General features: G+C 37.9%; 1 protein-coding gene across 4 annotated transcripts in view; it reads left to right on the forward strand.

The window, feature by feature from the left end:
- The window catches only part of AdamTS-A (ADAM metallopeptidase with thrombospondin type 1 motif A), a 991,514-nt gene that overhangs the window by 178,285 nt on the left and 798,449 nt on the right, over window positions 1-14,780 (forward strand). The window lies entirely within an intron of this gene.

The following is a 14,780-nucleotide window of genomic DNA, read 5'->3' on the forward strand; positions in this document are numbered from 1 at the left end:
CCTGCAGAAAAGTATATTCAATTATTCATGTGCTAAAAAGGATAATGTTCATCTTCCCTCTTGCTTAAAAAAGTCCCTTGTGCAGACGCTTGTATTTCCCTATTTTGACTATGCTGACATTTTACTGACTGATCTTTCCAGCGACAACAAAACGAAACTTCAACGTGCTCATAATTTGTGTGTACGTTTTGTAAGCAATGTTCGCAAATATGATCATATTACCCCATCCCTGGAAACAATAGGTTAACTTAAACTAGATAAGAAAATAAATTTACATTCACTTCTCCTTCTCTTCGAAATCTTGAACTTCGTACCTGTCGTCTCGCTTCACTTACCTTTCTTCCCACCACAATCTGAACACACGCTCTCGCCATGAAACAATACTAACAATACCATCCCATCGCACCTCCTCATACTCATCCTCTTTCACAATAGCCCTGCCAAGACTCTGGAATTCGTTACCTGCTAGCATCAGGGACTGTCGAAATAAAATTGAATACAAACGCAAACTTACTAGGCACTTGGTCAGTAATTGAGACTCGTTCAGACATGGTTTCTTGTAAATAGTTCTCTTAATCTATCACAAAATATTTCAATATCCGGTAATTTCATCACTATAGAATTTTGTTATTGTAGGTTTAATTTGTAATTCAGTAAATACAAAAATATTCTTTGTTCTTAACTTCTATGATAAAATGTCTAGCTTTCATCAATCAGGTAATCTTGTCGTACTTTAATTTTTATTGTAATTGTAATTGTAAATTTAATATTAATTGTAATTTTATTGTTCATATTATAGTTGTAATCCCCTGGTAGAGTGGCAGAGAAGGCCTGACGGCCTTATCTCTACCAGGCTAAATAAATAAATACTAATACTAATAAAACCCGAATAGTAGCCAACGAGATTTAATTCCTGCGAAGAACAGCTGGCTATACTAGATTAGACTGCAAGGAACGAATATGTTCTTCAAGAGCTTGAAATGTCTTCTATTGTGGATTACATCTATACTGGGTGTTCAGTTCAAAATGTGTCTTGGCTCGCTGTATGCCGTCATGTGGCTAGCTGATGAGCCTAGAGAATTCAATCGTCCTACACTTCCGCAGCTCAGGTGTATAATCTAAGAGGCAGAGAAGTTGGCTAGCAAGTACGGCGTTCATTCTGAAGAGTACGTGCCGATACGTACGGTAACGCCGGTAGTGGCAGGAATGTGAACTGTTTGGAAATACGTACTGTCGGGATATGGGGAGAGGGTTAAGACGATTACTTACGTATTTGTTGACATTAACTTCGACGGTCAACATGGACACGGAGCATTTGATTTGTGTTGTGGAATGTTACCGTACGCAACCGACGATAACAAATACCCTGCGTACGACTTGCCGGCGCAAAACACAGTTCGAAAGAGGTTATGGTAGCACACAGACCGTACAGACCGCCATCTGTTGCTACGACGTTCAAGTTATACCGTACACGTTCTCAAGTTCAGATTGAAGAACGCCTTAAATAATAGGCAACTTCTCTAACATATAAGCTGAAACTCGCTTCAAATCGGTGACCCAACAACAGTGACGTCATGACACACTTTGAAATGAACACCCAGTAGTTACAGAACTGTCAGCAACATGTTCACCGCTTGGAAAGGACTCTCATTCCTCGACACATTTCTACCTTCTGTCCGAGAGGGAAGAGAACACTAGGAAGACCTTTAAAGAGATGGTTTGAGACCGTAGCGGACCATTAGTCCCAATACTTGTTAGGACGATGATGATATTATTATTATTATTATTATTATTATTATTATTATTATTATTATAATTATTATTATTATCATTATGCTGAAGGGGAGAGCCAACACTAGCGCTATGTCCATGTGATAGAACTATTACGTTGTCCCACATCTAGGCTTATTCCCAACCCATACAAGCCGACTAAGCTAAGGTTCGCTGAGTATCCAGGTTTCAAATCGGATAACGACGTACGTCGCTAGATCAACTCCCTCGCACGTTTGCCAGCAGGTGTTCGGGAATGCTGTTGGACGATAATGCCGTGGAGATCGGACGTAATGTTCTTGATGCCTAACAGGAGAGCCGCAACGGCCACCTTGTCCACCACAAGTGTTCATTTGTTTTTCAATTAAAAAGTGCAGGGAATACATGTAATTTCTTGGATTGCGTGAAACCTACATTACAAATGCAACCGACACTCTTGGCAATGACTTTAATTGTGTCAACGCAGTGTTAAGGTATTTACGTAGCACGGAACTCGACGAGGTGATCTAAGTTTTAATGTCCTTTTAGCCCATTGTTATTTCTTCTCCAGACTCTTTACATCTGGAGATTATTAATTTTAGTTACCTTTCTTTTAATTACACTTTATTAATCGGACCTTATACATCCGACTTTTACTGATTGTTGTTATATAACACTGCCACATATTTCTTGTGGCAGTGTTTGTTTTATATTTTATGATTGTCTCACATTATTTTGGGACTACTACGTGTTCGTTTTAATGTTATTTTATATCAGGAGTCACCTTGTTCGCCCAATATTAGTGTGTTTTAATGTGTCAACATTTTTAGTCAGTGTGAATTTTTGTATGTATGTATTTATTCACACTGCAGTGGGTATATACCCGGTGGCAGTGGTAACTAATTACACTCAATAATGACAATAATAAACTTATTAATTAAAAATACAATTAATAATACTAATAATTAATACTAACAATAATTAACAACAACAACAACAACAACAACAGGGAATATACTAAATTAAATGAAACGATCACTTAAAATAACATTTGAAATAAATCTAATTTGTATCTTAAAACTAACATCGAACTAAAACCCACGAGTATGATATGTTCATATCTGCACAAGTACCTTTCAAATTACACTCATTTCGCTGTCAACTCACTCACTGCACAGGAACTACGACACATTTCACTGATTCTATCCTGATTTCACTAACACTTCAAAAACATTTCACTGTTCAAATACTATGCACTGCCACTATAAACTATAAAGCTTCACTGACAGGAACACGTTTCACTTACACAGCACACTTCACTGACACGACATACTTCTTCACTGATACAGCACACTTCACTGACACAACATAATTCTTCACTGATACAACACTTCAATAACAACATATCATTTACACCCTTTACCCTTTTGTTATACAATAATTTAATTTCACCACACAAAAAGAAAAACTATAGGCATGGGTGCAAATAGCCATTGATGCTGACGCGCCCTTCAAATTTCACTATCATCATCTGCAACCGAATTTACTCTTAATAAAATGTTTATTAAAATATCTAGAAGGTTCCTTATAACATTGCTAGGAATTGTCGGTTTATAGTTTAAGCCAACCTTTTGCTCTGCATGAAATAGAGAGGATGACGACCATTAGAACCGAAGTATAATTTCTACTATTTTCGTTTTCTTCAGGACTTTCGTTTTATTTCTACGCCAAGAATCAGCAACATCTGTGGGATTAGTTTTGAATATGACGCCATTGCCTTTCCTTGAAAAGTTGTACCCATTCTTTGCTTTACAATTTGAACCTACAAGCAAAGTGACGAAATGAAGGCCTTTTCCTACAGGAATTTATATGGTCTCCACCAAATTAATACAGGCTTTATAATAAAAAAAAAATAGTCTGTTTACGCACAGCAACACGATAAGCCGTAACGTAATTGCTGAAGTATAGGCCATTCGATATCTCGTGAAATCTGCCTGCGTTGTAACAGCTTAATTCTGAAATTTCTCTCTAACGACAGGCATTTAACATTAAAGAAATAGTAAATAGCCAGACCATGAAATATCGCATTACTCGGCTGTATCGTTATATCGGTCTTAGTATACCGGTACGGAGATTTGACTTAGTTCACGCCTTTATAGGGTCATTCGTTAACTAGTGAAAAGAAATGATTGTGTGGGCCATAGCTCATAGTAAGAACCTTATGGTGGGGGTAAGTGAGCTACCTACCTGCAAGTGGAAGCGTAGCTAGGGAGGGAAGCTTCCCAGTCCACGTCTTCTCTCCCCTTACGCGCACGTACATTTCACGAGATACCGAATGACCTATACTTCAGTAATTACGTTACGACTTATCTTGTTCCTGTATTTAATCCGACAATTTTTAATAATATAGCGTCTATTAATTTTGTTTCGCATCTATAGCTGGTTGCAGGAAATATTGCAGGCTGAAGGAATGAGCTCTTCATTGGCAGGACATGATGAATATAAAAGGCAAACATAGTTGCTAATTTGCTTTCAAAGTACACATATCCCACTATCCATCGAAACATTTCAGTTGCTTAAGGAAAATTTAGTTTTCTATCAACAGTAGGCTATTATTAAAAAAAAACGGAATATTTTTATGCATACGAAGAAGCACACTTGGTACTGATTACGAATATGAACAACGCACCTGTTTACTGCAAAATGAGTGGTGGCAACTGGCAACTAACGAAGACTGCTGGATGATAACATCAGGGTTATCGAGGAGGTTATCCATTCACACCGACGTGCAATCTCCCCGTTCCCAAGAGCAGGTGCAGGTGGTGTCTGTATAGTATTGGAGACTTCGCCACTGCTGCTATGAATCCGCTCCAGAAGAAGAACTTTAGCACGATTTTGATAAATTGATATAGGCCTACTCTTAAATTACAGTTAGTATCAAATTGTCACTCGACTTTCCTATGAAAAATGACTGCTAAATTAAGATGAAATTTTTAATTGTGAAAACAAAATGTATTTGTGTACATATATATACAAACGTATGTCTTCCTGTCTGTCCGTCCGTCTGTCTGTCTGTCCGTCCGTCCATGTATGTATATATATGCACGTTCGTTCTTGTTAGACGGAATTCACATTTTTCTTTTGTTTAGTCAATTGTCGGAAGATAGGTTTGAAGTTCACAAGTGATACCAGTAAAGCATCACTCATGAGGCAGCTAAGCCAGGAGATAATGGGTTAGGATGGCCAATTTCTTACCCCCTCCATTGCATACATCGCTGACTAGTAACATATTACACTACTCAGATTCAAAGATAAACCACACATGTTGGGCCAATTATACAGTGTTCATAGATTTGATAAGAAACGTAAAAAATTATATATTACAGTTATATGAACACTAATAAATATAATATAATTATTAAAAATTAATAAAAGTCAGACATGTTTCGGAGATGCTTCTCCATCCTCAGTGACTTTACCACGACGGCTGGTTCAGGTGATCGAACCGCGTTGTTGCTTGGCTTAAAGGAGACTTACGTTTCTTAACACTACTCAGACTTGTGATGTATACAAGCCATATTGTTCTTCCTGTGCTACGTAGCTTCAAGTGAGATGTCCAGCCTGATCATTTTTTTAGTTGGTTATTTAACGACGCTGTATCAACTACTAGGTTATTTAGCGTCTATGAGATTTGTGATAGCGAGATGGTATTTGGCGAGATGAGGCCGAGGATTCGCCATAGATTACCTTGCATTCAATTACGGTTGGGGAAAACCTCGGAAAAAACCTAATCAGGTGATCAGCCCAAACGGGGATCGAACCCGCGCCCAAACGCAAGCAGGCAGGCCGGCAGGCAAGCGCCTTAACCTACTGAGCCACGCCGGTGGCTCCCCAGCCTGATTATAGATGTACAGTTTTAGAGAAAGGTTTTCTCGCACAGATATTTTGTCTCAGAAAGGCGGCAGTGCGCATGATCAGAGGAAAAGCGACCTGGTTCACAAGAAAACTATTAGTTGAGGTAACAAAATTAGTTTTGTTTCGTTGTATGTCTGATCATGCGCACTGCCTCCTTTCTGGGACTTATTAAGTATCCGAGCGACAAAAGTTTTTCTAAGACTATGTATCAGCCAGAACCTCACTCACATTATGATACGAAATAACAGCCTCATAAGTGACAGAAAAATTGAGGTTATGCGATATGTTATTAAGTTGATTTTTCTGGAATACGTAAATAATATTTTTAGTCGGTTATTTAATGACGTTGTATCAACTACTCGGTTATATATCGTTAATGAAATTTGTGATAACGAGATGATATTTGGCGAGATGAAGCCGAGGATTCGCCATGATTACTTGACATTCGCTTTACAGTTGGGGAAAACCTCGGTAAGAACCCAACCTTGTAATCAGTCCAAGCGGGAATCGAACCTACGCCCGAGCGAAACTCCTGATCAGCAGGTTAGCGCCTCACCCGACTGACCTAATCCGGTGGCCCAATATTTTATGTTAAATTATTACAGCCATTATTTTCTAAATTATAGGTATGCAAATCTAAGGTGTAAATGATATTTTATCAAGTTTTAGGCCATCATACTTCGGTCACTAATTATTGAATTGCTCCCCATATACCTTTTGTTCATTGAGAGGTCTGTCCTGTGTATGTCCCTTACGTTGCGTTGTCTTGTGTTGTCTCAAGCAGTGGCAGTGACTGTGCTTACGGAATGACACTGGAATTCTGCTAATTGTGAATAAAATGTGGCGAGGCATCCCTGCAGTCGCTTAGCACAGTTCTGCACGCTGCGTTCGCTAGGTGCGCGTGGGTTCAAGGCCGTGCCCCAGTCGTCTGCGCTATGCAGCGCCCATGCATCCCGCTCCGAAGCATTCTGTTAATTGTTTTCCATTGTCCTGCTCGATCCTTCGAGCTTTCCGGACCTCCCGGACTCCAAGTTTCCAAATATCACAATTCTCACGAACCTGCTACCCTGCCTCCACCCGGGACCACGGCTCTGCCTTTAATTTTTCATCGTTTCCTTTCCCGAGTCGTCCTCGACGGTCCAGCGGATACAATTCTAGCCTTTAGATCCGAAGTTCGTGCGTTCAAGTCCGTCTGGGGGATGAATCCATGGCGTGGCTCCCTTCGGGAAGGATTGACCATACCGTAGACGTAGTGTTGATTCACTGTACGTTACAGTAATGAATACCTACTCTGTTAGTAGGCTACAAGAGTGTTGCTCGCAGAATTACCTCTACAGTTGAAAAGTTAGATAAATACTAGTGTTGTGGGATTTAATCGATTAATTCCTGTTGTAAGATTAATCGATAAAAATATTTAATCGAATAATCGAGTCGATTAAAATTGATCTGTTGTAGTTGATATTAATTATTATTTTGTTAACACAAACTCATACTAAATATTACGACAATATTTCTCTCTTGGAAATTGCTTACTTAAAAGCACAATAGTACTGTTATTTTCTAACTGTAAACCAGGTAGCGTTGGAAAAATCTTTGCACAAACACTTCAGAAAGAAATGGAGATATGAGGACAGTGACCTAGTCTACCTCTATTGAAAGTTGAAACAGAATGAATCACCCTTATTAAGTTTTATGGTTTTCCAAGAAAACTTCCACCTTGTCAGTCAGCTCATCTTCCTAGCATATGAAATACATACTTTTCTGGGATTCGTTCCTCTCGCCCCTTACAAAATAGCTATGTCTACACTGTGCAGGTGAGAGCGTATCTACCTTCTTCTCTTTCTAAAATATGGTAATTCGATTACAATAGGAGCCAGTCTTTTGTTTCGACCGCTGTACTGTTGCAGTTTCTGTAGTGAGTTTGTTGAAGGTTGTGTGTTTAGTTTGATAAAGAAAAAAAAAATCAAATTTCTGTGGTTTGTAAAGAGTGTAAACTCCATTATGTCATATGGGAATTTGAGATGTAAACTCGGTGAAACGTTTGGATTTAGAATGAACGATCGTGAAGAAGTGCTTGACAGAAAAACGTTTTTTTTTCGTGTTTAGCGATGCAGGAAACATTGTTACTAAACTTAGAGCGGCACTTAATTCGGAGCATATGATTGCACTTACATGTTTAAAATCATGGATGAAGCAGTATTAACTAGGTGAGTCTTCATACTTTTTGTTATTTATGTTTGTCTCAAATATTCCCGGAGAAATTGACACAATAAATTATAAGCCTCATAATAAATATGTTAGTAAGTAATTAAAATACTTGTTTTGTAATATAACGATACAATATATACAGATATAAAAAATTTAATACTTATGCTTATCAGCGCACACAAATTAAATTTAACGTTCCTTTTCATACCAACAATTTTGTCAATTTTTTCTGCGAAATGTGGAAGTCACGAAGGAAATTTTTGTTTTGATGAGTAAATCGCCATTGTGTATTGTTGACTTTGAAATCAAGATACAATATATATATATATATATATATATATATATATATATATATATATATATATATTCCATAAGCATCATTTCCCGATAAAATGACGTAAATGCGAACGAAATATGAAAAAAAAATCAGTGCGATATTATTTGAAATCGCTGTACATCACTACCGAAAAAGTGACTCGTAGATACGAATGAAATATGAAGAAAATGAGTCTACGATAAATTGCTGCCCATAGGCAAATAGGGGCTTGCCCAAAAGCATCTCTTACTGATAGAGAATGAATGCATTTTTCCAAAATCACATTACTTACTCTATAAACTTGATATAATGGGAAAGTGAGAGCAGAATTACAAATTGTGTCCTGGGAGATCCATTTACACTTTGATCCTGAATGGCACAGTCCAAAACAGTTAAAAATTTGGTCTCAAAGGAAGGTAAATTAGACTACTTAAATCCCCAAAGGAAGAAAATATAAATCCGAGACATTGGATACTTCTGCATCTGGGATGCGCTGCAAAATCCCAAAATCCCCGCATCATGTTGAACACAAAGAAAATCTCAAACCATAGTATGAAAGCATAGAGTACCCTGACAAATGAAACAAAGGAAAGTGTTTTTCAAATAATAAACATAACAATTATTCCCCGTAGTAGTTTTTAATTGTTGCCCGGACTGTTGCGTGATCAGACATGAGTTCGATGAATATACACAGGAGTATTACCCTGTGGCTCGTGAGACTGCATTAAGAAAGCATTGTCTTCGTACGTCTTTACGTCAGCACGCTGTGTTCTTTTCACAGCTTTATAGTAGGGCGTAGATGGCCACAACCCTACTCTTGTCCATATAATGCACATGGAAAAATGACTTCGCCCGAATTATTTCTGTGTGGTGGCCCTGAAGGAACAAAATGGTGGAATAATGGCAGAGTAAAAGAATCATTCCCGTCCAATATCCTTTCTTCTCTCTTCATCCCAGCCACGGGGAGAATTACACCAAGTGCAGCAGTTGGCTGAACGGCTAAGTTTCACGTTTCGAGTCTTTCACACTATTTTCATGACTTTTGAATGCCCGCTAACTCATATAACAAATAGGCGTTCTTTCCTTTGAGTTTCTTGATGAAGAAGCCGACACGTGGCTTCAAATAGCTGGATGTTTCTGCAAAATCCCAAAATTCTTGCACAATGTTAAACACAGGAAAATTATCAGCATACCTGTTAATTCAGTAGACTACATTGTGTTGCCTGAAATGTTGCATGATTATATTTGCGTTCGATGAATATTCTCAGGAGTTCTTTCTTTGTGAAACGTGTGGCTGCATTAAGAAAGCACTGCATTGTCTTCGTACAACTGTACGTCAGCACGTCATTGGTCAAAATCCATTTCTTGCTCACACAGCACACCTGGGAATTCGAATTCGCACAGTTGATTCTTCGTGAATGACCGCGAGAGAATAAATTGTGAAATACGACAGAGCAAAAGGAGTAGTCCATCCTAACATCCTCTCTCAGTTCGGGAAACAATACACCAGTCGTTAGCTGAGTAACTGCAAAATGTGTCAAACATTTTTGCAGAGTTAAGTACGATTTCAAATTTTCACGGTGTTTCCACGACTGGTGAATGCCCGCTAACCCACAAAACATTTAGACTTCCTTCCTTTGTCTTTCTTTATGACGAAACCGACACGTTGCAAACACGAAAATTTCTTACATCAATTTCTGCAAGTCCTTCATCCAGATCGGGAACGGTTTCAGTGCTGCACCTAGTGTGAACTGATTGTAAACTAAATAGTTCATTCTAATCTTACATCTTTTCTTTTCTTCCTTATTGCGTTCAATATTCATTCATTTGTTTATTAATTTGTGTCTCTGTCTTCGTTTTTTTTTTATTCTTTCGGGGCTTAAATCATTACCTACTTACTTGTTTGTTTTTTTGTTTGACTGCTGTATTTAGTTTATTATTTATATAAGAATTTCATCGCGACCGTGTAGCTGAGGTGTCCTGATTTGAGGATTTCCTCGGGTTGATTACCTAGTTTGTTTTATTTCAAAATGTATGGTGATTTCAAGTAATTTCATGGCGACTCCTCAATATCATTCATTTCGCAAAAATATATAGCCTATACGATAATAGGTGGATTGAGTAAAAATTAAGTAGGTAATAGTAGTATTAAGTACTAGTATTAGTAGTTAATTGTTGCTAGTACATAAAATTACTAGATTTTTTAAATTTTGTGTGAATACTGTTTTACCAGTGCTTACAGGTCAAAGCTGAATAAACTCCCGTAACTACTTCCTATTTAACTTCACAAATTGCATAAGCTTATATTGGACCATAACTTTCACAACATTTATCAACATTGATTGCTTAAAGTTGGACACGATTTTTAAAGCAGTCATCAGTGTCAGTGAGATTTATATCACCTCAGTTCTCATTTAAAAATTTTAACAATAATTTAATTATTTTGTTATTTTAGTTATTAAATGTGAGTTATGACTCAGAAAATAATGTAAGTAATGAGAATGATACTCAACTTTAAAATTTGCTTATTCTTTTGCGGTGAACACAAATTTCTTCAGCAGCAACAATTTGATAGCCAGGGACAATAGGCCTAAAATTCTAAGGAAAATTGCCATATTCTGTTTGTTGGCCAAGGCACCTCCTCCTGTTTAATTACTTTCTTCGAAGTAGTGGTGTGCAAGCCATTCCACATATTCCTCTTTGAATCTAAACAAATTGTGGTACTCTTGTTCTCAGTTTTGACTAGTTCTCTGTACTTTATTCTCATAGAAGTTGTCATTGGTAGTAAGGTATTACTAGTAGGCCTACTTTAAAACATAAACATGGTCTGTACCATATTTAAAATTCATAGTGGACACTTACTGGGACAAAAAAGTAAATATTTTTATTCACATAGTATTGTGGGTTCCTATCACCACGGCATGGCGCGTCCTCAGATAGAGGAGACAGCCTCCAGATATGGAGGGTAGCAGCGAATATGAAGAGTCCACTGCAAGAATGATGGATGTCACTTGTCGAAAATGAACCAAGACTGTCAATGTATAGCTTAAGACATATAGAATGTACATACAGAGTTATATGGCATTAACACTGATAGTCATTGTCCAGTAATGATCGGAAAATCACAGTTAAGCTTTGAGCACTAAGCATTTCAAACTTTCGATTGCTTCTCCTGCAAAATGTATTCCAAATAACATCCATCATTCTTGCAGTGGACTCTTCATATACTAAATAAGTAGCTGCGGATAGCCGATAAGGGGTAGTCCTCCAGCTTGGGGATTAAGCGAAGAGCTAACATCCCATCACCGTAAAAAAAGAGGTTGTTGCGAAACACCAATATAAGACTCGGAATGGGACTGATTCTTTGGTGCAACCACAGCAAAGGAATAAGGTTATGAGATTTAGTACATGGAATGTAACCAGTCTTTATAGAACAGGAGCAGCAAAAGATATGTCTCGTGACCAGAACATAGTAGGAAATGTAAATATAAAAATGGGAAATTTTTCATTTGAAAGGGTGGAACAATTCAAGTGCTTTGGAGCAACAGTGACAAATGTAAATGAAACTGGAGAGGAAATTAAACGCAGAATAAATGTGGGAAATGATTGTTATTATTCGGTTGAGAAGCTTTTATCATCCAGTCTGCTCTCGAAAAATCTGAAAGTTAGAATTTATAAAACAGTTATATTACCGGTAGAAAAAGTAGCATCTTCTGCGGATCTCTGGAAAGAGAAATAAGGATTTCTGGAAAAAAATAAGGAAGAGACTAGTGAAGTGCTTTGTGTCGAGTGCGGCATTGTATGGATCAGAAACAAGGACATTACAACGAAACGAAGAGAAACGGATAGAAGCATTTGAAATGTGGATATGGAGAAGAATGGAGCGTGTGAAGTGGACAGACAGAATAAGAAATGAAGTTGTGTTGGAAAAATATTTGGGCTAAGAGGGATGAATTTTCAGGCGAATGAAGAAAGTTACACAACGCAGAACTGCACGCATTGTATTCTTCTCCTAACATAATGAGGAACATTAAATCCAGACGTTTTAGATGGGGAGGGCATGTAGCACATATGGGTGAATCTAGAAATGCATAAAGGTGTTAGTTGGAAGACCTGAGGGGAAAAGACCTTTGGGGAGGTCAAGGCGTAACTGGGAAGATAATATTAAAATAGATTTGAGATAGGTGGGATATGAATATGATGGTAGGGACTGGATTAATCTTGTTGAGGGTAGGGACCGATGGCGGACTTGTGTGAGGTCGGAAAAGAACCTCCGGATTCCTTAAAAGTCATTTGTAAGTAAGTTGGAAGTAAGTTATTCACATAGTTACTGTTTAAGCTCACGTCACTAAATTCTTAATTATATATGTACTTTGTTAAAGTTCTAGTACTTGCTAGTAAATAGTAGTGCACACTGAAATGTTTTATCATTAGAATGCAAGTATTTACTAGCAATAACAGCATTTACTACTTTTTTATTCACTGAACCCAATGTCGCAGATGTTACAGCGTCATCAAGTTCTGTTAATTTCTTGTTTGTTGTTTCTTTGTTTCTTCATTTGCTTCTTCCTCTTTCTTCATTTTCTTCTTTGGCTTTATTTCTACATTGCTTCAATTGCACGCTCACTTATTCGTTAATTGGTTTGTTTGTTTCTTTCCTTTTCTTTCCTTATTTATGTAATCCTTGGTTAATCTATTTCGATGTTTTTTCTCCTTCACATCGCCTTCCTTTCTTCTTTTCGGGAACGTTATGTATTAGGACCAAGGCTGAGCCATTTCTCCAGGGGCCGGCATCGTTATCGTAGATTGAATATTGAATCATTAAGAAAGCGTTGAAAAATACTTGCCCATTGATATATGTTAGTGAAGTAAAAACTGTAGAGGGCATGTCAATAGATATGACAAGGCCTCTGTGTCAGCGAGGTCGAGCGGTCACGAGACGTCACAACATCACACGAGCGGCTGACAAGACGCGAGGACTTCCTCGGGCTACAGTTACAAACATCGAATAGCTTTATTGCCCGTTTTCTTGTCAGATTTCTATCACAGAGACATTTCACATCACTACGCGTCAAATTTATATCAACAATTCGAATGCCTACTGCACCGGTTCTTCACGTCGAATTTGACAAACAAGAAATTCTTAATGTGGTCATGTCGAAACCTTCCCTCAAACGGTGCGTATTGTTACAAATCCACAGCTGATGGGCAAATACAAATATGTCTCTGCCCATGTTCTGTAACGTTCCGAAATTGAAGCATGAATAAATGTTAACAAAAACTTGTGTAGCAACCGATCTTGAGTGGATAGTGCCGCCTATTCTGTTGGCAAAGCGCAATGGGTGTATAACCTTAAGACGTACGCACTGATGTGAGATGGCAACTCAACTACTATCTCGAAATACGCGACGTTCCTGCTTAATTCAGCATTCTAAATAATTACAAGTGCCTTTTGTAGATATTACAGGAAGTACTTTTTATTTCATGTATTTCTTTCAGTACTTCTGTTCCCTTGTTAGTGTACTAATTTTTCTCCTTGATTCTCTTTCACAAAACCCCCGGCAAACTATTGTACCGGCTCACAAACACCATACAATTGCTACAGAAAATGCGTCCCACCAAAGAATTTCTGGATTGACCACTGAATCGGTGAGCCAACCCCATAAAAACTTGCGGGAAGGATTTTTTGAATGTAATACTGCAATGGCACATCGACACCATAACATTCTTATGGGAAATACGTCGCAATGAAGAAATTCTGAAATTGATCCCACTGCCAGGAATCATAAAAATATGTAAGAGGAAATACGTTCTATGAAAGGATTTCTTGAATTTAATACTGCGCTGGCACAACAACACCATAACATCCTTATGGGAATTACGTCGCAGTGAAGAAGTTCTGGAATTTATTCCGCTGCTAAGAATCATAAGATGATGTGAGGTAAAAGATTGAATGCCTCCAGATAAATTTCACGACTCCCCAGATATTAACGTTTCTGTTTTCGCAAGGGGAATTCGTGACTAGAAAAACTGATATTTAAACAAAATTTATACAAAATCATAAGAATTGAGGTGTGTATTGCTGAAGAAAAGGTAATATCCTCCACGTACATTATATATTTTGCTCAGGAGATGAGACAGGTGAATGGAACGAATAAGACTCTTGCGTGAGGTCCTCTGGCCGCGTTCCTCTTGTGAGACTACTGTATTACAATCGGACGATGATCAATTACTGCAGACGACGGAAGCCGTCACACAGTTTCTGGGTCAATTCGAATATCTCTTCAGAGGACTTATAAATGCGGCTATTTGTATTCTTTTAAATACCTCGTGCCTAAGATCAACGTATCGTTCCAAGATTGAGTACCGGTTTTCACCTCCGTAACTCCGTAAATATTGACATATGCTGGACACTCGCTGGAGTTCAACTCAACACTTTATATGCCACAATTCGAGAATTTAAAAATCGCATCGTAGATGTATTGCGCGTTGAAACAGTCTGTTGACGATTTATGTTTTTTTCTTGGAACTCCGTAACTCAGATTGCACGTAATCTCCCAGGTCATGAAAGTCGAGCTAATGGATTTTGTAA

Source organism: Periplaneta americana, chromosome 10 (genome assembly GCF_040183065.1).
Source record: "Periplaneta americana isolate PAMFEO1 chromosome 10, P.americana_PAMFEO1_priV1, whole genome shotgun sequence".
Taxonomy (NCBI): domain Eukaryota; kingdom Metazoa; phylum Arthropoda; class Insecta; order Blattodea; family Blattidae; genus Periplaneta; species Periplaneta americana.